General features: G+C 43.5%; 3 long non-coding RNA genes across 3 annotated transcripts; all 3 read left to right on the top strand.

Annotated features, from left to right (window-relative positions):
• Positions 1-348: 348 nt before the first annotated feature.
• LOC140578122 (uncharacterized) lies at positions 349-1,160 on the top strand. Its single transcript, XR_011982140.1, has 4 exons — positions 349-554; positions 651-753; positions 839-992; positions 1,084-1,160. It is a non-coding gene; the product is annotated as an uncharacterized lncRNA (long non-coding RNA).
• Positions 1,161-8,377: 7,217 nt separating this feature from the next.
• LOC140578121 (uncharacterized) lies at positions 8,378-9,373 on the top strand. Its single transcript, XR_011982139.1, has 3 exons — positions 8,378-8,682; positions 8,952-9,032; positions 9,286-9,373. It is a non-coding gene; the product is annotated as an uncharacterized lncRNA (long non-coding RNA).
• Positions 9,374-16,870: 7,497 nt separating this feature from the next.
• On the top strand, positions 16,871-17,527 carry LOC140578127 (uncharacterized). The gene is made up of 3 exons (XR_011982145.1): positions 16,871-17,015; positions 17,128-17,238; positions 17,416-17,527. It is a non-coding gene; the product is annotated as an uncharacterized lncRNA (long non-coding RNA).
• Positions 17,528-20,837: the final 3,310 nt, after the last annotated feature.

Raw genomic sequence — 20,837 nt, 5'->3', positions numbered from 1 at the left:
CCAGGACAGTTCACTGCTGTGTACTACCATGTGGACCATTTGGCAGGCTCCTCTGCCAATGCAGACATTGCAGGCTGAGCTACAAAGGCCAGTGCATTCTTTCAGAATATTCCTTTCATTTTATTTTTTTTTAGGAATTTAGTTCATCAGTGTTCTATGTGACTATTTTTTACTGTTGTATGATACAGGTTAAGAAATCAATGGAAGATGCCACTTTTGTGGCCTTTTGCCATTTTATTGCAGACGTGTTCAGTGGCATTAGTATGTTTAGCCTCCTACTTCAGAGGAATGAGATCATCCTACCTCAGGTAAGGGAGATGAATGTGGGATGTGTAAATTTGAATTGTGTTTGTGGTCATCTTCAGCTGTGTTAATAATACTGCACTGTTATATCTAAACAGGCAGTTTGCGGCCTTGAAAAACTGCTGGTGACCACAGAGGCAATGGTTGTGAGACCCAAGCCTAATGGACAACTGTCAGAGTTCCTGGCTGACATGAGGCTGCAGAGAAGGCAACAGCAGGATGAGGGTGAAATGGCAATCTACAAATTCCAGGTATATGTATGGTTTTGTCTCCTAGAACAGTCCATTTTTACAAATATTTCTAATATCTAACTCACAATCTCTATTTATGGTTTATGCAACACACAGACAATAACACTCAAAGGAGAGGCATCAAAGCTGGCAGGAGTAATGGATGCAACAATCAAATCCACTGTAAAACATCTGAAAGCAAGATTCAGTAGCCTCCTAGGCAAGTGTAGTCACCTGTCTTATAAACACATGTAGATAAGAAATATTGTTACTCATTTACTAAAATGTATTTGTTCTTACAACAGGGGAGAGTGCTTCTGAGTCTGACACAACTAAGGCTGTCAAATGCTTCAAAATTTTCAATCATGATAGCTGGCCAGAGAACCAAGAGGACTTAGTGGACCATGGTGCTGATGACCTTGCATTTCTATTGGATCACTTCTCCACAGTCCTGAGAAGGTAGCTGGTGGATTACTACAATATTATGTGTGCTGTTGGTAGATATTTTGTTCATGTGAACACTGATTAGCTGTGTAATCATCATTTTCAGAAATGGTGTAATCACTGAGCTTGCAAAAGAAGTTTGTAGGCTTGAAGCTGTTAATTGCCAGGATGTTCAAAGACAAGACCCACCTCAGCCTTTGGGAGCTCATGTTGACCAGAGAGCCCTACTGTTCAGAGTACAAGGTCAGTTTTTGTTAATGTTCTTGTAAGATTGTGTCAGTTTTGCTATCGTACACACATTGCTTAAATAAATTCTTGAATGTATTTTTTTTTCTCAGAACATCCTGCACCTTGTACATATTATGCTGGTCCTCCCTGTCTCAGCTGCAGTTTGTGAGAGAGGGTTCTCTGCACAGAAGAGGATCAAATCAGACACTAGAGCATCCCTTCATTCAGACACAGTGGAAGATCTGATAAGAATCAGTGTAGAGGGGCCAAGTCTGGAAGATTTTGATGCTAGAGAGAGTGTGGCCAGCTGGTTTAGTCAAGGCCAAAGATCAAGAAGGCCAAACTACAGGAGTTGGTCATCCGAGGGGCATGTGACTGCAATGGAGGATAGTCCATAAGACATTGAGCCATGAGATGTTCAGTTTGAAGCCCTTAAAACACTTAATTTAGATTTTCTTTTTAGGTAATTTATCTTGAGATTTTTTAAGTTTAAATTTCAGCTCAGTAAAGCACTTTAAGCACCAACACTTTTTCAGTAAGTTACCTTTCTTGTAGAATTGTGCTTGCCTTCAAATAAAGAACTTTATATTGACCAGATTGTTAGTTAATCATTTACAAGTCAATATTGCCTATATGGACAGCGATTAAAAAACAAACAAACAAACAAATAAATAAATAAATAAAGTGAACTTGTAAAACTGCGGTGTTAAATGTGATGCGGTTGAAAATTTGGGTGCACCTAACTTTTGTGCTGGTGCACCTAAGAAAAAAAGTTAGGCGCACCAGTGCAACCAGTGCAAAAAGTTAGTCTACAGCCCTGAATCAACCAATCACATGGCAGTTGCTTCAATGCATTTAGGGGTGTGGTCCTGGTCAAGACAATCTCCTGAACTCCAAACTGAATGTCAGAATGGGAAAGAAAGGTGATTTAAGCAATTTTGAGCGTGGCATGGTTGTTGGTGCCAGACGGGCCGGTCTGAGTATTTCACAATCTGCTCAGTTACTGGGATTTTCACGCACAACCATTTCTAGGGTTTACAAAGAATGGTGTGCAAAGGGAAAAACATCCAGTATGCGGCAGTCCTGTGGGCGAAAATGCCTTGTTGATGCTAGAGGTCAGAGGAGAATGGTCCGACTGATTCAAGCTGATAGAAGAGCAACTTTGGCTGAAATAACCACTCGTTACAACCGAGGTATCCAGCAAAGCACTTGTGAAGCCACAACACGCACAACCTTGAGGTGGATGGGCTACAACAGCAGAAGACCCCACCGGGTACCACTCATCTCCACTACAAATAGGAAAAAGAGGCTACAATTTGCACGAGCTCACCAAAATTGGACAGTTGAAGACTGGAAAAATGTTGCCTGGTCTGATGAGTCTCGATTTCTGTTGAGACATTCAAATGGTAGAGTCAGAATTTGGCGTAAACAGAATGAGAACATGGATCCATCATGCCTTGTTACCACTGTGCAGGCTGCTGCTGGTGGTGTAATGGTGTGGGGGATGTTTTCTTGGCACACTTTGGGCCCCTTAGTGCCAATTGGGCATCGTTTAAATGCCACGGCCTACCTGAGCATTGTTTCTGACCATGTCCATCCCTTTATGACCACCATGTACCCAACCTCTGATGGCTACTTCCAGGAGGATAATGCACCATGTCACAAAGCTCGAATCATTTCAAATTGATTTCTTGAACATGACAATGAGTTCACTGTACTACAATGGCCCCAACAGTCACCAGATCTCAACCCAATAGAGCATCTTCGGGATGTGGTGGAACGGGAGCTTCGTGCCCTGGATGTGCATCCCACAAATCTCCATCAACTGCAAGATGCTATCCTATCAAAATTTCTAAAGGGGCCAACATGGGCCAACATTTCTAAATGGGCCAACATTTCTAAAGAATGCTTTCAGCACCTTGTTGAATCAATGCCACGTAGAATTAAGGCAGTTCTGAAGGCGAAAGGGGGTCAAACACCATATTAGTATGGTGTTCCTAATAATCCTTTAGGTGAGTGTATGTGTGTATGTGCACAATGAATGAATGGAATAAGCTGCTACAGTTACATTGAACCATGTGCTTGTGCTCATGTGCACAAGCACACACACACACACACACACACACACAGACACGCCGATGGGCTTTAGAGTTTAACTTTAAGTCTGTGAAAGCAGACATAATTATTTCTGTCAGGACCTCGATGTGTATCCAAGCCCCAAAAACACACTAACTCAGGCGTTCACGCAACTTATCGCGAAAAACCAGACAGAAATAGACTTGAAAATTTTAAAGAAAAGACATTAGCGGTTTTTGTTAATGTTTAAAGGTATAAAAAAACCTTTGCTGCCTTTCTTAAATGGCTAGAAAACATTGGCTCAACACCATTAAACACGGAATCCGCTGTTTGTAAACGGTCCGCATTTTACCCTCACCCCTAAAATAGTTGTGCTTGTTTCACATTTTCTCTTGTTTCGCTTGGGTATGCCTCTACTTAAATATTGTGTCTCTAGTTAAAAGTTTGGCACCTGTGTGTCATTCACATAGGCTTTCACATATGCAAATTGCCACCCCTCTTCTGGGCTAATGCCGTACGGTCATTTTGACAACGAATTACCAGCGTTATTCGTTGATTTTTTTTGGTCTAAAATGTTTACTTTATTATTCACATTGGTAGAAAAGTGCTTCAATACTTTAAAAAAACGTCATGGTTTATTTGAAATAACTGGGCACTCCGTTTGTTGCTGCCATATTTTGAAATGGGTTGTCCAAGGAATCCTTATTCTTTGTTTGATGCCCCGGTTTCGGGTAAACATCCGCGACGGTTTGACTACACCATATGGCCAAAGTGGCCTGCGAACGGACGATCACCCTGATAACAAAATACAACTAAATACATCTTTCTGTCAGGATGTGGGGGGGTCTATGACATTCGGGCTAAGTGGAGGCAATAGCTTGGGAAGCCAGCCTATCTCAAAGCCTGTGGCCTGTTTGATTCTACCCCATGTTTCCTCCGTGCATGTCCGCTGTGATATGCTTAACAGACACGTTTGATGGCATTATTCTAACATAGCATGTTGCTAAATACCGCTCACTAGTTCCTACAGCTATTAAATGTATTTAAATGAAATCGGGGCATCTTGTTTAGAATAAAACTAAGAAAATACAGGTAGATAGATCTTTCGCGTTTGTTGCTGCTGCCGCCATTTTGAAATGCGCGTCTGCGTCAGTGCGCATGCGCAAGCTTCGCATCCCATAAGGCAGTTATTTGGCCCGCATTGTTTAAACTGGTCGCACGCGCCTGGCCCTGCTCCTTGGATAATGGCAGCCTAGATCACGCTAGCTTTGTGCTACACTGACGGGACCCAGAGCCGCTATCGATGGATCTTCGCCTTTGGTGAAGTGTTTTTTTTCTCTTTGACTTTGAAATAAAACTGTTAAACTGATTACGGCTTTTTCTCATTTTTAAAAACTTGGGCTAAAGTAGTTGTGCCTGTTTCACATTTTCTCTTGTTTCGCTTGGGTATGCCTCTACTTAAATATTGTGTCTCTAGTTAAAAGTTTGGGACTTGAAATGCCCTTAGATTCAGATCATGAGAAGGGTAACACATTGAATAGACTAAAATGAAATTTGAATAAATAAATCATGTATATATGTTTTGTTTTAGGGCGTAACACTAGAAAACGCAGACGGTACGTTTTGCTGCTAGGTTGTTTCTCTTTTGTTTCGGGGACCGCAGGTCTGGGCCTTATGTCCTAAAAATTATATGACAATATTGCAAAATATTTATCAAATGCATATGTAGAAAACAGACTATGACAGGTGCTTTTGAGTTTTTCTGATTATGATGACCGAATTGCTTTAAGAGTTATGGAGTATGTGACCGATATATTATTAAATTACACCAACAACCTGAATGGTATTTATGTAAAAATAGTATATTATGATTGTTAATTATGCAGATGTTTAGGCTATATTATGATGCTCAGGATACTCAAGTTAATGCTGATGATATGAATGCTATATAAGATATTTTATCGATATCACAGCTGATAACCTTACAAGCTGCATTACTTCTGCATGCATGTTATGTTGTTAGAATGAGCGTGCACCTCAGAGTAACAGTAAGTTTACACAATGTTTTATTGTTTATGTTTTAAAGCATCCAACGCATTTACAGGCCAGTCCTGATGCAACAAGGTTTTGCCTAGATGGTGTGTTCAGATGCCCATGCTGCACTTATGCAACTGACCAACAATTCAAATTTACAACACACATTCAGAGCCACGTGAGACATGCGGTACAGCATAGAGGTAATTCCTAATGATGTTTATTGGTCTATTGATTTTGGTGGTTTTAAAACATACACATGCTTAAATGTAGAATGCACTTCTTACAATCAAGATAGACAAAATGATGTGGAGTTCCTTAGTGGGAGTCCCTGAAGTCATGTGAATATTGGTAAGCTAATTTACCTATGTTTGTGTTTTGTTTGACACTGTAACTTTCTGATCAGCTACTCCTGACCTCACTCCCCCAGTCCCGTTCTGTGTATACCTTTCTTTTCTGTTGATAGCTTTGGTCTTCATGTTGCCGTCTTGCAGGTTTCTTCATCAGCAAATGCAACAATTATTGCAGACCCACAGGACACTTTCATTGTCTTTATTGCAGCCAAACAATAATACGCAAAGACCAGTTTAAACATCATGTATCCCAATGCATCAGTGAAACCAAGCCAACCACAACGGAAGCGCATCAGTCACCTCCCGCCTCTCCTGCTCCCTCCTTTACTGCTTCTGAAGCTGCATGTCCCCCTCCCCCAGTCCCCATCCTCCACCCCTCACTTTCTTCATGTTCCTCTGATCCTGGCTCCTCAGCAGCACCAGCACTACCACCCCCTCACCCAAAGAAAGCAGAAAACAGTGAACTGTACTAGCTGTGGCCTAATCCTTAATAGACGGAACCTACGGATACATCTTCGAAGAACACTCCCATCAAAATGGACATTACGGCACAGAACCACCTCAGTGCTCAGTGTGTTGATTACACAAATGGAGTGTTTGCAGTAGCAAAGTCTTTTATAGCACCCAGCACACCAGTACGTGTCATTAAAAGGACATGGGGTCCTGACCAAAAAACAATGTGTGAGCTGGATATCTGCAGAATTAATGCAGAGTTTGCAGAGAGGTCAAACCTTCGTCCATTTGAGTGCCACCACATTCAGTCCCTCGTGTACTGCCCTCCAGCCAAAATGGACACTCCATCACTTACAGAGGATGTTTTGCAGGTGATGGTACATGACAAGTGGTTTGGGGAAGACAAAAAGGAAAGGTGTTTGGTACGTCAGAGAGAAGCAAATGATGCAGGAGTCCCGTTGTCCTGTCTGGTGACTGTGCGTGGACCCCCCTCCAAAAAGCACATTTCTGTATACGAGTCAACTATCTCCTATTACAGCCGGCTTGGCAGAGTGGTGGTAAGGTACAATTCTAAAATCATTTCATGGCATTGTCCTTGCGCGAACCCAAGGCAGTCATGCATACCTAAATATGTTGCCAAGTGGCATTTATTTGAAACAGACCAGGCACTCTTCAGAAAAACCAGAAGTATGGAGGAGAACATCACAGAACATTTTCCAATTGACATGGAAAGTTTTGACCTAGAAGAAGGAGCTCCATACCCACCTGAAGGCAAAAAATCTGTCGCGGATGGTTCAATACATTTTTCATAAGAAGAAACTGCCTGCGATTTTCCCCTCAGACGTGGTCAAGACCATTCATTTCCCTGTGCACTTCATACCATCAGAAACCTTTTGCTCAGAATGTTTAGAGCCCACTCCTCTAAGCGAACCTGTGCTGATTACATCTAAGGCTAAAATCCTAACAATCACTGATGTCATAGAAGGTATGTTCTCTCTTTATTTAAATATTTATTATCGATATTTTAACATTTCATTACTCACTACATGTACTGTAAATGTCAGTGTAGCCATGACTTCCACTATCAGCAGCTTAGCCTCCTTCCCAGCAATTCACACTTGTATGCTTACTGAGATAATTTCATACACTGGCTTTTAGTACTGTGCAAAGTATAGAGACATGTCACAGTGTAAAATGGTGAAAGATAAATGTGTAACATTTACTGGTGCTTGTGTCCATTAGGAATTTCAGTGTACAGAAAATGGTGCTACAGGTGTGGTATGGCATATCGATACCAGGAGTGGACTGATGGTGTCCACAATTTCGATGACCACACACTTCTGTCCATATACATGTGCCATTTTCTACGCAATACACTTCAGGTAGGAACCATGTTCTGTTGTTTTAATCATTTAAAACAATTACGAATACTTTATCAAAATAATATATTGTAAAGCCTTTAAATGTCATACATCAATTTCACAGACTCATCAGGCAGTAGGGAGTGCCATGGATGTGTTGGAGAAGACCTCTGGTAAAACCTATCCATCCAGGGAAAGGGTCCTGCAGGCTTATTTAAGCTTTGAAGCACTGTCAGACCTCGGTTACACATATGCTTGTGTATCGTGTGGTTATCATCCAGTATCTGTTGTGATGGACCTTCATGAGAAGGGCGTTTTTCGCATGCCTGGTAAGTGAACACAGTTATTCATTTTCTTAGTCTTACATTGTTTCAAGCACCACATATCCAGCTATGACTGTTTGGAACATGCTTACTTAAGTCTTGCTTTCCTTAGTGAGCAGCACTGAGGAACCATCTCAGACTTTTGATGGAAAGGTAAGTGTTGAAAATTTCTGGGAGATGGTTTCCCTTGAAATGATCAGCCGTGGGTTGGTCCCAAGTAAGTACAGTCCGCACAATGTTCTAGGTGGGATGACAGTATTCTAGCATTTACTTTGTTTATCGTGGAATAATGTACTGTTATGTTAATAATATTTTCTAACATCATTTAAAGGCAACAAGTCAAACCCATTTGTCGTCCATCCCAGTTACCATAGCTGGGCTCCGTGGATTGGTCCTCACACAAGAGATAGGGATGTTGTACTCAACACTGAATACAAAAAAGTGTATTCTGCTTGTAGTGCAAAGGAGGAATCTGAGTTTAACCACAGAGGACCGACTGACTGATGAACTTCTTAAGCTCAAGGTACTGAACTTAAGTCAATTTTTGTCAGTTTTGTCAAAGATGTGTGTTTTTGAACCACGCTAGACCAACTATACTAATGTTCATTATAGATGGAAGCTGTGCGTGCTCTGTGCCGACAGTGTGGCATAGACCCCAAAGGCTCACGGATGGACCTGGTAACGAGACTTCAACAAGAAATGAAGCAAAACAATCATTTTCTCGACATGATGACTCCCTCATCGCATGTCTTTTTGATGCAAAATATTTTGTATCACTACAACAATGCTAGAAATTCAAGAACTATAGAAAGCATGAAGAAGAGATTGGGCAAAGGAGTGGACATACAGTTAAATTCCAATGGTCAGACAGTTTTGGGTATGTATTCCACCCTCATTCTAAATTATTAGTGGTAATGTCATGTTTATGTCATGTTTATGTAATTTTGCTGTCCGGTGCCGTGAAGTTATATTTGTCTTTTAATTGTAGGTGATTCCTCATGTTTATTTTGCAATTTGAAAGATCATAAAGCTATAACTTACAAATCTGTCAGAAATGCTAGACAGCATAGCGTTGATGAGAAATGCATGCAGTACAACCGATTAACTCATTCTAAATCATTTGGTTTAAAATGTGCTTTTTTGCAGCACCAGCTGAAGCACCAGCCGAACAAGCACAAACAACAACAGCAGCACCAGCTCATGGTATGACAACTGCAGCATCCCCTGGTATGAAGACAATATATATTTTTTGAGGGCCTGGTTGTACAACTTAATAAAAACCTTAACACATCCATGTTTTTTAGAATATGTATACTTATGTATGTTTGCAGTGGGTACTTGATCTGCAGCTAAATGTATACCAACCTTCAGCCACCCTAAGAAAGTGTTATATGCTTCATAAGATGGCTCAGTATCACAGAAATGTGGTGAAACACTTATTTGGTTAATATTTTCATGCATGGTTTGATATGTATGACAGGAGATCTACCAGTGTGCAGTGATGACTGCTGGGGACCACCACATCTGGAGCACACAAGTGCCCGATCGGAAATCAGAGACTCAGAGGTGCATGTTTTATGTTTTGTTCCTCCGTATTTGTTTGTTTGTTTATATATTGATTGACTCATTTGATTGATTGCCGCATGGGCTCTTTTAGTCGCAAATTTCCAAGGTGGTAAATGTGTTGGTCCTAACTTGTTGGCACCTACATGTTTTCATGATCATCCATCATTAGATGTTCTCCAAGTGCTACACATTCATTAGCCACTTGTTCATACAGAAGATGTCATGGGATCCTTATAATTTCGTTTAAATGTCAGTTGAGGTATATTTGTCAAATCGTTTTCTTTATCGCTGTTGGAACATCAAATAATTTTTAAATGATCAATTTCATGTTGCATCTTTTAAAGCTCAATTGCAACACGGCTAATCCCAGGGCACTGGAAGATCATCAAAAAAAAGGTACATACACCCATGTTTTTCTTTCTTTATTCCTTGTTAATTGGTGGTATGTTAACCATTCTTAAAATGATTTATTGGATAGGACATTCCAGCCCAGATGGAGGTTGATGACTGTGGTGTTTTCATGATAATCTTTTAAATTATAACTTGCCATTATGGGGTGTTCTGTTGGCACAAGCTTTGTGTGTAAATGAAGCATTTTGCGATGTAGATAGTCCAGTTATGTATACTTCAGTCAAAAATTCTGAATGGTCAATATCAGTCACACACACTAGTATTTTTGATATTCTTAATTGTATATTTCAGTACGCATTATACATGGCACTGGGCTGGCCATTTGACTTCAAACAGGTAATAACCCAAATTCTGACTTTCGTAGGGGTATTTGTCTAGTAAGAATTTAAACTGCATTCTCAACTTTGTCTTCCGTCTGTTAGCATGACATCCCGCAGCTTCGGAGATGGTGGTGTCTTTTGTTTTTTGGAAAACATGTCACCTGCAAGGTATATACACCTAGCTACTGAAATGAAGCTGTTTAATATACATTCAGACTGCTCCTGACACGTAGCCAATACTGCCTCTTAGGACAACGAGCTGTTATGTGCCAGGAGAGGCCAGCGAGTGTAATGAGATTGAGGAACCTGCGAGGTATGACGGTATAGCTGAATCTGCCTTAGGGTACCTCTGTGTGCATCTGGTCCCATTTAAAATAATTATCTATAGTACCTGATAAGCTTAATTTTTGATAACATGTTACATTTGTTCGGTTTAATTGGAAGCCATTTAACAATTGGCAACCATTTCATGTAATACAGTTGTCATTGTTTATGGGTGTTATAACTTTTAACATCTAATGTATCGGTTATTATATTATTTATAACTTGGAAACAAACTATTCATTAATCAGTAATACAATTCCTTTTGTGTCATACTTTTTAAATATTTTCTGTGATGCCTCGTAGTGCATGGCATATAAGTGAAGTGATTAGTTGTCATTGACACACCACAGCACACAGTGCACAACAACAAAATGTGTACTCTGCATTTAACCTATATGACACCATGACATTGCAGAGGAGAGCAGTGCTTGGGGGTGGTACCTTGCTCAGGGTACTTCAGTGGCACCTTTCGATTACAAGTGCACTTCCCTAACCATTAGGCCACCACTGACCCTATTACAAACAGCAGCATAATTTAATGGAGTCAGATTAATTGGTCTTAGTGATCTGATCTGAAGGTGGGGATTAGGGTTGTAACGGTATGAGATTTTCACGGTATGATAATCGTCTCAGAAAATATCACGGTTTCGTGGTATACGGTATTAAACTATCATTATTAGTATAATCATCAGCTACAATGACCCTTAAATGAATAAAAAGAGAGATGTTTTTTGGTTGAACATGGTTTATTGTAACAAACTTTTTTTTAATGAAAATAAAAAAAACTTATGGAAGTATGAGTCTAACTTTTGGGGGAGAAATAAATAAAATAAAGCTGCGCATCTCCCATTTGAACAAAATAAGGAATAAGTTATTTCTCTTTATATTAGACAAGAATAAATCAAACTGTCCTTCCTCTTTAACAGCATATATGGGAGAGCAATATGTGCAGGGTCATGTTTGTTAATATTTTCCTGAGATTATCATAGCAGCATGCATTTCTTTGCTTTTTTTCAGGTCAGGTTATGATGAAGAAATGTAAGCATGTTGAGATTTTCAGGGCTCAATCTTGACCGCTGAGGTGAGAGAATGTGTCCACTTGTACTAAACACCTATGAGTTTTCAGTTAGTGTATTTGATGATTATTCTTTTAAATAAAATTATAAAATGATCATTAAGTGTTCTCTTGAGAGTAGCTCTGGATATGTTCATGTGTTCACGTCTTCACATAGTGAGTGAGACAGCAGAGGCTTTAAAAACCATGACCATCATGCAGTGGCGGTTTTAGGCATGGGCGAACGGGGCAGCCGCCCGGGGCGGCACACGGACTTGGAGTAAAACAAAAATAATCTTAATAAAGCGGTTTTCTAGAGGATGGGCGAGCGGAGACGATAAGGGATGAAGTTGGGAGGGCGCCGGGAGGGATTCTATGGGGGCCGGCACACGAACCTGGAGGACAAAATAATCATCTGTGCCGCTGTGTGTGGGGGGGGGGGTAGTTGGTCAATGAGCAAGCGGCAGCCTTTTTGCGCTGTATATTCACAGACGCACATCGCGATTTAATTTGCTGCACAGCTATATTTTGATTTATTCATCCATCTATCTATCAAATCGGACATTTTACGTGGCATCTGAATTATACTGTAATTGACTCCAATTACATGACTGGATTCCGGGATTCCCTTGTGGTAGAAAAATTATAAATCAAGGACTTAGAATAAAAGTCTGGACCTCTTAGGTTGGTGAGTAAAGAAAATCTCTTTTATTCCAGCAAGTTCAGCAAAGCGCTCCCATCACACTCTGGCGCTTGGTACCAAGTCACCCCCGGCACACAGAGCAACCAGTAGATAAAACATAACTACCAGGCCTTCTAAGTCCTGATTGGTCATGAAACATCAACAAACTAAGCTGAAACGTAAAACAAACACAATTCTCCCGCTCCATTGGTTCACCTTGGTAGCAAGGTAAAATCCACCCATTGTACGCAACTTACTGGAGACAGCCTCGGCTTCTAGACTCTACATGAGATATGTATATAGATATTAATTATATGACATTGAATCACTGTTAATGTTTGATTAATGATTAACACATTGACATATTGTCTCTGAATCACTGGAAATACATGGTTAACATATGATTAGTATGATTAACATAAGTATGATTAACATGATGCGATCAATTGCATATAACATATTATATATTGACTACTACTATTCTATTAAGCTATAACTCTTTGTGCACCAGTTGGGGCAGCTTCGAGTCTCTTCCTGCAAGTGGTTTCTCCCCCCCTTTGCTCCACTGTCTGCCCCTCCAAGGTCCGAGCTTCTGCGGAGCCAACTGCAGGCAGCTATCACAAAGCGAGGTCACACAGTATTCAAAACAATCTCTTCTGGCCTAAGGCCTAAGACATAACAGACCCAATATGCCTCCTCTCCTGGGCCTACTAATGTCCAATTTTACTTCCACACTCCCCCCTTTTGAACACGCGAAATCCACGCTGTTCACACAGAACCAGAGTACACAGTGTAGTAAAACTCCGGACAATAGCGCAGCGGGGCGACGGGCGCTGGCAGCGGTTGGATGGACCACGAGTCACCAGCAGAGTCGGCGTTGCTGGTCATATCGATGACGACCTGGGGTTGTGGGTCGAAGAGCCAGGCCGGGAGGAGAGGATCATCCCCGTATGGATCATGGGAAGACAGAACACTAGAGCAACACCTAAGCAGCAAAAAGATTAGCAGCAACACTACAAGTAAAAGCGGTTCTCCAAAACATTATAGCATCAATCCCAAAAAGAACAGTCACAATAAAAATAGTTATCATAAAAAGGCAACACAGTTGTGACCCTCTCAGGGGCCAGTCTTGAAAGAACCACCAGGGTCAGACACGCATCTGCAGTGGACCCAATGGACCCAGGCGTCGATTCCCTCCACTTTCACTGCGTGAGGGGTCACCATCAGCACCCGGTGTGGTCCCCTCCATCTCGGCGTGTTCCATCTCTTTCTCCTCAAGTCACGAACCAACACCCAGCTCCCTGGGTCAAGCGGTGTCACAGCTCGTAGTGGTTCTCCCTCTGGAGTCCTCCAATGGGCACGAACCTGGTCCCAGGCTGCACCTATTGCTTGCCGCAAACCTGTAAGATAAGTCAGCAAATCCCCAGCCACGGTTTCCAGTGTGACATATTGCGAGGGAGACAAAACACGCATTGGCCTTCCTGTCAACACTTCAAAAGGAGCCAACCCCGTTTGGTGGTGTGTCCTGGCTCGCATGAATAACAAAGCCAGGGGCAGGGCATCAACCCAGGGCAGGCCAGTCGTCTCTGAAATTTTTGCCAATTTCAGTTTCAGAGTTCCCTGCATCCAATGGGACAATTTAGTCAGGGTCTCTGCGACAAACGCAGGACCATTGTCTGTGGTGATTTTAGATGGGATGCCCCACCGCGGAATCACCTCTTTCAGCAGACATTTAGCCACACTCAGAGCATCAGGGCGACGGCAAGGCAAGGGAATGCCTCCACCCACCTGGAAAACAGATCTACAATCACCAAACAATACTTGTATCCCCTGCACGGCGTTAGCTCAATGAAATCCATCTGCAGGTGATCAAACGGGCTTTGGGGACTCGGGGTCACTGCCAGGTCGGTTGGGATGCCCTTCCCCACATTGAATTTCATGCACACCATACACCTCCCGCAGAATTGGGCAGCAGCTGCGGCAAACCCAGGGGCATGCCACACCCGAGTCACAGCTGCTACCATCCCGTCACGAGACACATGATCCAGGCCATGAATGGCTTCGGCCATTCCTGGATATGCAGATCTAGGAAGATAAGGTCGGTTAGTCCCAGAATGTCGCCACACGCCTTTCCCATCACACCGTGCACCGCTCCGTTTCCATCCGCGGAGCTCACCCTCTGTAGCACCTGTTTGAATCAAAACAAGGTCATTATCAGTGCATAGTTTATCAACATCCATTGCTAGCAAAACCTTATTCCCAAACCCAGCGGAGTCTCTAGCTAAACTTTTAGCCCACTGGTCTGCGAGATCATTCCCCTGACTGATTTTATCAGTCCGCTTTGTGTGGGCCAGGCACTTCACTATTGCCACCTGTTCGGGTAGCATGAGAGCGTCCAACAATTGCTCCACTAATTGATGATGCTGAATGGATTTTCCAGTGCTGGTGCGAAAACCTCTCTGCTTCCACAATGCACCATGATCGTGACACACCCCGAAGGTGTATCTTGAGTCTGTGTAGATAGTGACTTTCTGTCCTTCAGGCAGTTTGCAGGCCTGTTGCAGTGCAAACAGCTTAGCCGCCTGAGCGGACCAATGTCTAGGCAGCTGCCCCCCGTCCACAAGTGATCCATCTCGCACCACAGCATAGGAGGTCGCTGGCGATCCATCCTCCAGCCGCAAAGAACTCCCATCAACAAACAGGATGTTGCCTCCTTCCAGTGGGATGTCAGTCAGATCCGGCCTAGGTCTGCACCCACAGTCGATGACCTGCAAACAATCATGCGGTTCTCCGTCCACCCCCGTGGGAAGGAGGGTCGCTGGATTTAAAGCAGAGCACCTTTCCACAGTCACATTTGCCAGTGTTAGCAAAACATTCTGATAATGCACTGATCGTGCAGGCGTCAAATGAGATGTCCTGGCCTGTGTCAGGATCGCGTGCACTGCATGGGGAACTCGAAGTGTCAGTGGATGCAGCTGCACTAGATCTGCACACGCCATCACTGCCTCAGCTGTTGCAGCCACCGCTCGAAGGCAAGGTGGTAATGCTCGAGCCACCGAGTCCAAACGCTTTGAGTAGTATGCAACCGGTTTGCACCTCCCCCCGTGATACTGAGTCAGGACTGAAGTCATGAACCCTTTTTTTTTCGTCCACATATTGCACAAATGGCTTTTGATAGTCAGGCACTCCCAAAGCTGGGGCTGACATTAACGCCTGCTTTAAATCAATTAGGGCGTCTTCGGCTTCAGTCGTCCACGTCAGTCTGTCTGTCAGTCCTAGTCCAATTGTCAAATCAACCAAGGGCTGTGACCTCTGTGCATAGTCCTGAATCCAAGGCCTGCAATAGCCAATCATGCCTAGGACTGAAAGCAATTGCTGTTTAGTCCTTGGTTTGGGCATCTCCTGTATGGATGCCACTCGGTCTGGTCCTAATGACCTTCCCTCACTTGTCAACACATGGCCAAGGTATTTAACTCTTTGTGCACCAGTTGGGGCAGCTTCGAGTCTCTTCCTGCAAGTGGTTTCTCCCCCCCTTTGCTCCACTGTCTGCCCCTCCAAGGTCCGAGCTTCTGCGGAGCCAACTGCAGGCAGCTATCACAAAGCGAGGTCACACAGTATTCAAAACAATCTCTTCTGGCCTAAGGCCTAAGACATAACAGACCCAATATGCCTCCTCTCCTGGGCCTACTAATGTCCAATTTTACTTCCACACCCTCTGCATCACAGAAATAATACGGCTTTAAGTTATAAATGGAACTTACCTTTATCTTCACGGAGGGATGGTGTTCGCGAATATGGGAGAACATGTTCGACGTATTTCCTCCTTTTGCGACCACTCTTCGTCCACGTTTCTTGCAAACTGGATCTCCACCCCACGATCATTTTTCGGATACCCAAAATATTCCCGTACTGCAGATTTTAATTTTTTTTCGGCGGGAAATAGAGATTAGAATTTGCAGCCACTATCGGACATTTTCGCCGCTGTGCATTTATGGGTGGAGTCTAAGCAGTAAAGCGGAAAGAAGTTGCATATACACAGCAGCGCAGGTGAGATCTGGTTTCTTTTTTTTTTTTTCCAAACCGCGGATAGGCAAATGTGCATGATATGATAATCGTACATGTCAATATCACAATAAACCGCCATACCGGTATACCGTTACAACCCTAGTGGGGATTGATACACCTTACAAAGTTGATGCTGTAATATTTATCACTCTGATGCATTGTTCTGACCCATATGCATATAAGCCTTTCAGTCTGACAAGCTGGTAGTATCATGACTGCCTTTTTCCAGGTCTGGTGCCCAACGTGATCAAATTGTTTTACACCTGTGCCCTCAGGTGGAGTCAACTCTATGTGATACCATTACAATATGTCATAGTTTTACAATAGTTGTGACAATATAATTTCTTTTAGGAGAATTCAACGTGTTGAAAGCACAGATGGTAGAGGAGGAGGAATGGGTTCCATCTCCATTGAACAGGTATTTATGTAGCTGATCTTACAGCTGAACCTGCTGTTTTTCTCTTTTTTTCTCTGTGCTTACTGTGCTGTACCCTACAAAAATGTGAAAACAATGAGCTTCATTTTAAGCAGTTGGAGTTGGAATGTAGAAGTCATGCTATTTTTGTCTGTTTTTGTTATATTACAGAACTATTGTAAAATAATATTTGCGTGCTTGTATGATTTCTTTCACAGATCCCCCTCGACGTCCTGGAGGATATCCTTTTAGAAGTAGTCCTGTTCGAGGGTGACAAAGCTTTTTTAAAGCTGTCACTTGTTTGTCACCTTTTTTTGGGACTTAGTCGGAAGGGAAACATTCCGTGCCCGAGCGCATTTTCAGTGGCTTGACAGTAAGTATAAAACATATTATGATATTTGAATACCCTTTGAGTTGGGATGTTTGTATTCCCATTAACAAGGGATTTTACTCTAATGAATCATTCTTAAATTTGAAACCTACAGGTGTAGTCCCATGGAAACTGTACAGTGCGGCCTATCAAGCACAATTCCGACGATTGTATCGCCTGGAATGCTGCCAGCACTGTCTAGAGACTTATAAGAACAGCTTACCAGGTATGCATACTGTGTAAGAATGTTGACGATTGTTGCTGAAGTCAGTGGTTGCAAAAAAAAGTCACCAGAACAATTTATGTGTCAGGTCCTGAATATTTTCTTGAAAGTATGCAATGAAAAACATTGTTGCTCTGTTTTGATACTAAGTATGCTTGCTTATTATTTATTGTCCCATAGGCTACATTGGGCGTGGAAGACGAGGGGAACTTCAGGGATTCTTTAGCGAGGACACACAGCCTGGGTTCTGCAGCGAGTTCTGCAAACACCTTGCGGAAGACTTGGGTGTGTGAATGGGTGGGTGGGGGGGTGAGTGAGTGAGTGAATGAGTGGGTCAGTGAGTGAGTGAGTGAATGGGTGGGTATGTAAGGAAAATAGCAAATTGGATGACTTTGGAATAAAAAAATAACAGCTACTATGCCTTTGTTTCCTTGTCTACACACACACTACACACATGACCGAACCACATTTTAAGTTTTATCAGCTTTTCATTAAAAAGCACAGTGGCACCCAATTGTGATGAGTTACTGTATGTGGAAATGAGTGGCACCTCTGTATCATTTGTGAATAATTTGTCATCTCATATCAACATTAAATCATAAGTTTATTTAATTTTAATGTTGGCACAGAAATAACTTACAGTGCCTTTGGAAATGCAATAAAATGCTCATTTGGAAAACGTTTAACTATCCTTTGTAATTGAGTAAAATTATGATAACTGAATACTTTTATAAGGCACTGTATACTTGATTGCAATGGGTTTTATTACTCTCCGGCTATATTAATACACCAATCAATATGTTAACCAATCATCACAGACAAGCATTACATCGATATCGGATTGAAACTATATTATGGCCATCCTACAGCTACATAAACAAGGGTAAATAGTCCTACTTTCACTGTCCTGGAGAGAGAGAGAGACAGAGATGTAAACATGTAAGCAGCAGCAGAATAAAATAGAAATATAATTTCAGAATGTTTTACTTATGCAAATGTCATTTTTGAGAAATGTTTGGCTCGCATTATCACCAAATTGATAACAATATCACCGTTTACTACAAAACTTTGAACGCAATAATTAACAAAATAATATATAAGAAATAAATTGAGAAACTAAATTTCCTGTTACAGACAATTTATCTTAAAATAGTTTGATGTTCAGAATGCTCCTCACTCCACTTCACGCAACTTTAAAACACGTAAGGACCATGTTAGGCCAAAAGCTGAACAATGTTTGTGGGCAACACTCTTGATTTCCCCAGGAGATCTAGACATAGCATATATGTGTGTATGTGCACAATGAATGAATGGAATAAGCTGCTACAGTTACATTGAACCATGTGCTTGTGCTCATGTGCACAAGCACACACACACACACGCCGATGGGCTTTAGAGTTTAACTTTAGGTCTGTGAAAGCAGACATAATTATTTCTGTCAGGACCTCGATGTGTATCCAAGCCCCCAAAACACACTAACTCAGGCGTTCACGCAACTTATCGCGAAAAACCAGACAGAAATAGACTTGAAAATTTTAAAGAAAAGACATTAGCGGTTTTTGTTAATGTTTAAAGGTATAAAAAACTTTTCCTGCGCGGGGGTGGCCTGTGCTCCCTCCGGGGCGCTGCCAGGGGGGGTGGGTTGGTCCATGTCTGGGGGGCCAGCCTGCGCTGTTTGAGGGGTGGCATGTCTCGAGCCAGGGCTGGTCTGCCACTTTTTTGTCGTCGAATGAGTGGGTGACTGAGTGTGGGCTGCCCTTCGGGGGGGGGGGGGGGTGATGGGGAGGAGAGCTGTTTGCAAGCAGCGCTCCTCCTCGCTTCCCCCGTCAATTTTAAATCCATCTTAAGTTTCTCAACAGTCATACTCATCCCGTACACCACATACACTCACAATCACCAACACATGCATCCAACACTTCACCTCTCACACAGGGGAGGAGCGTGGGCGGGTCTTCCTACACCCCTGCTCCCTGCCCGCGATGGTGAGGGGGCACTCGAGTAGTCGTCCGGCTGGCGGCGCCCTGAGGTTGCGGCTGGCGCTGGGGGGTGGCATCCGTTCCCCCGCATGGCGTAGGGCGGTCCGGAGTGGATGGGCTTATGTCTTTTTGTCTCTGTGTATGTGTCTGTTGTGTGAGTGGGTGTATGGTCTATGTGTATGGCTGAGAGGTGTGTCTGCGAGGTGTCTGTGTGGGCGGTGTGGGCCTGGGTCCGGGGCTAGCTGCTCCTTCCTGGCCGCGGCTGCCTCCTTGGCATGGTTGCTGTCCCTCCTCCCCGGGTGGTGGCCTGGGGGGGGGCTCGGGCCTCTCCGGCGCGGGTGGGGCTCTCTGCCGGGGGCCGGTCGGCTCCCGGCCGCCTGGGGTCCTGGGGCCCTGGCCCGTGCGGGAGCGGCCGTCACCCTCGCGGGGTCGGCTGCCTGTTGCCTATGGTTCTCTGGGGCTCGTGCCCTTTTGGCTGCGGGGGCTGTGCCTGGGTGTGTTTGTGTGTGTGTGTGTGTGTGCGCGCTGTAACTGGGCACTGGGTGTGTGTGTGTGTGCTGTAATGGGGCACTGTGTTAGTGTGCGTGAGCTCTAACCGGGGGCTCTGTGTGTTTGTGTGTGTATGCTGTAATGGGGCACTGTGTCAGTGTGTGTGAGCTCTGACCGGGGGCTCTGTGTATGTGTGTGTGCTCTAAGTGGGCGCTGTGTGTGTGTGTGTGTGTGTGTACACACGTGTGTACGCGCTGTAACTGGGCACTCTGTGTGTGTGCTCTATGTGTGTTTGCGTGCTGTAACAGGGCACTGCGTGAGTGTGTGTGAGCACTAACCGGGGTCTGTGTGTGTTTGCTCTAAGTGGGCACTGTGTGTGTGTTTGCTCTAAGTGGGCATTGTGTGTGTGTGTGTTCGCGCTCTAAGTGGGCACTGTGTGTGTGTGTGTTCGCGCTCTAAGTGGGCACTGTGTGTGTGTGTGTGTTCGCGTTCTAAGTGGGCGCTGTGTGTGTGTGTGTTCGCGTTCTAAGTGGGCACTGTGTGTGTGTATGTGCTGTAACAGGGCTCTATGTGGATAGTGTGTGTTTGTGTGTGCTGTAACAGGGCACTGTGTGTGTGTGTGTGTGTACTACATGTGGGGACTGTGTGTGTGTGCACGCGCTGTAACTGGGCACTCTGTGTGTGAGCTCTAACCGGGGTCTCTGTGTGTGTTTGCTCTAAGTGGGTGCTGTGTGTGTGTGTGTGGGCTGTAACAGCGCACAGTGTGTGTGTGTGTGTGTGTGGGCTGTAACAGCGCACAGTGTGTGGGTGTGTGTGCTCTAAATGGGCGCTGTGTGTGCGCGCTGTAACTGGGCACTGTGTGTGTGTGTGGGTTTGCATAGGTCGCATTTGATAAAATTGTCCCCAAAGTGTAGTGAAACATACACACAGACAAACAAATATACAATAAATTTACCTTGTGAATTATCCTAATAACCGTGGGAAAATATTTTTTCTATTTTCTTGCTACCATCTCCTGGCCGAATATAAGTATTGCAATTACCAGAAAAAATCATTTTGATGTTTTTAAATGGTATTACTCAATTTTGGCCACCAGACGGCAGCATAAAATGTGCCTGTGCTGTAACAGGGCACTGT

The sequence above is a fragment of the Paramormyrops kingsleyae genome, chromosome 13 (genome assembly GCF_048594095.1).
Source record: "Paramormyrops kingsleyae isolate MSU_618 chromosome 13, PKINGS_0.4, whole genome shotgun sequence".
Lineage (NCBI taxonomy): Eukaryota > Metazoa > Chordata > Actinopteri > Osteoglossiformes > Mormyridae > Paramormyrops > Paramormyrops kingsleyae.
The sequence above is the reverse complement of the archived record's forward strand: the minus strand, read 5'-3'. Positions and strand labels throughout refer to the sequence as shown.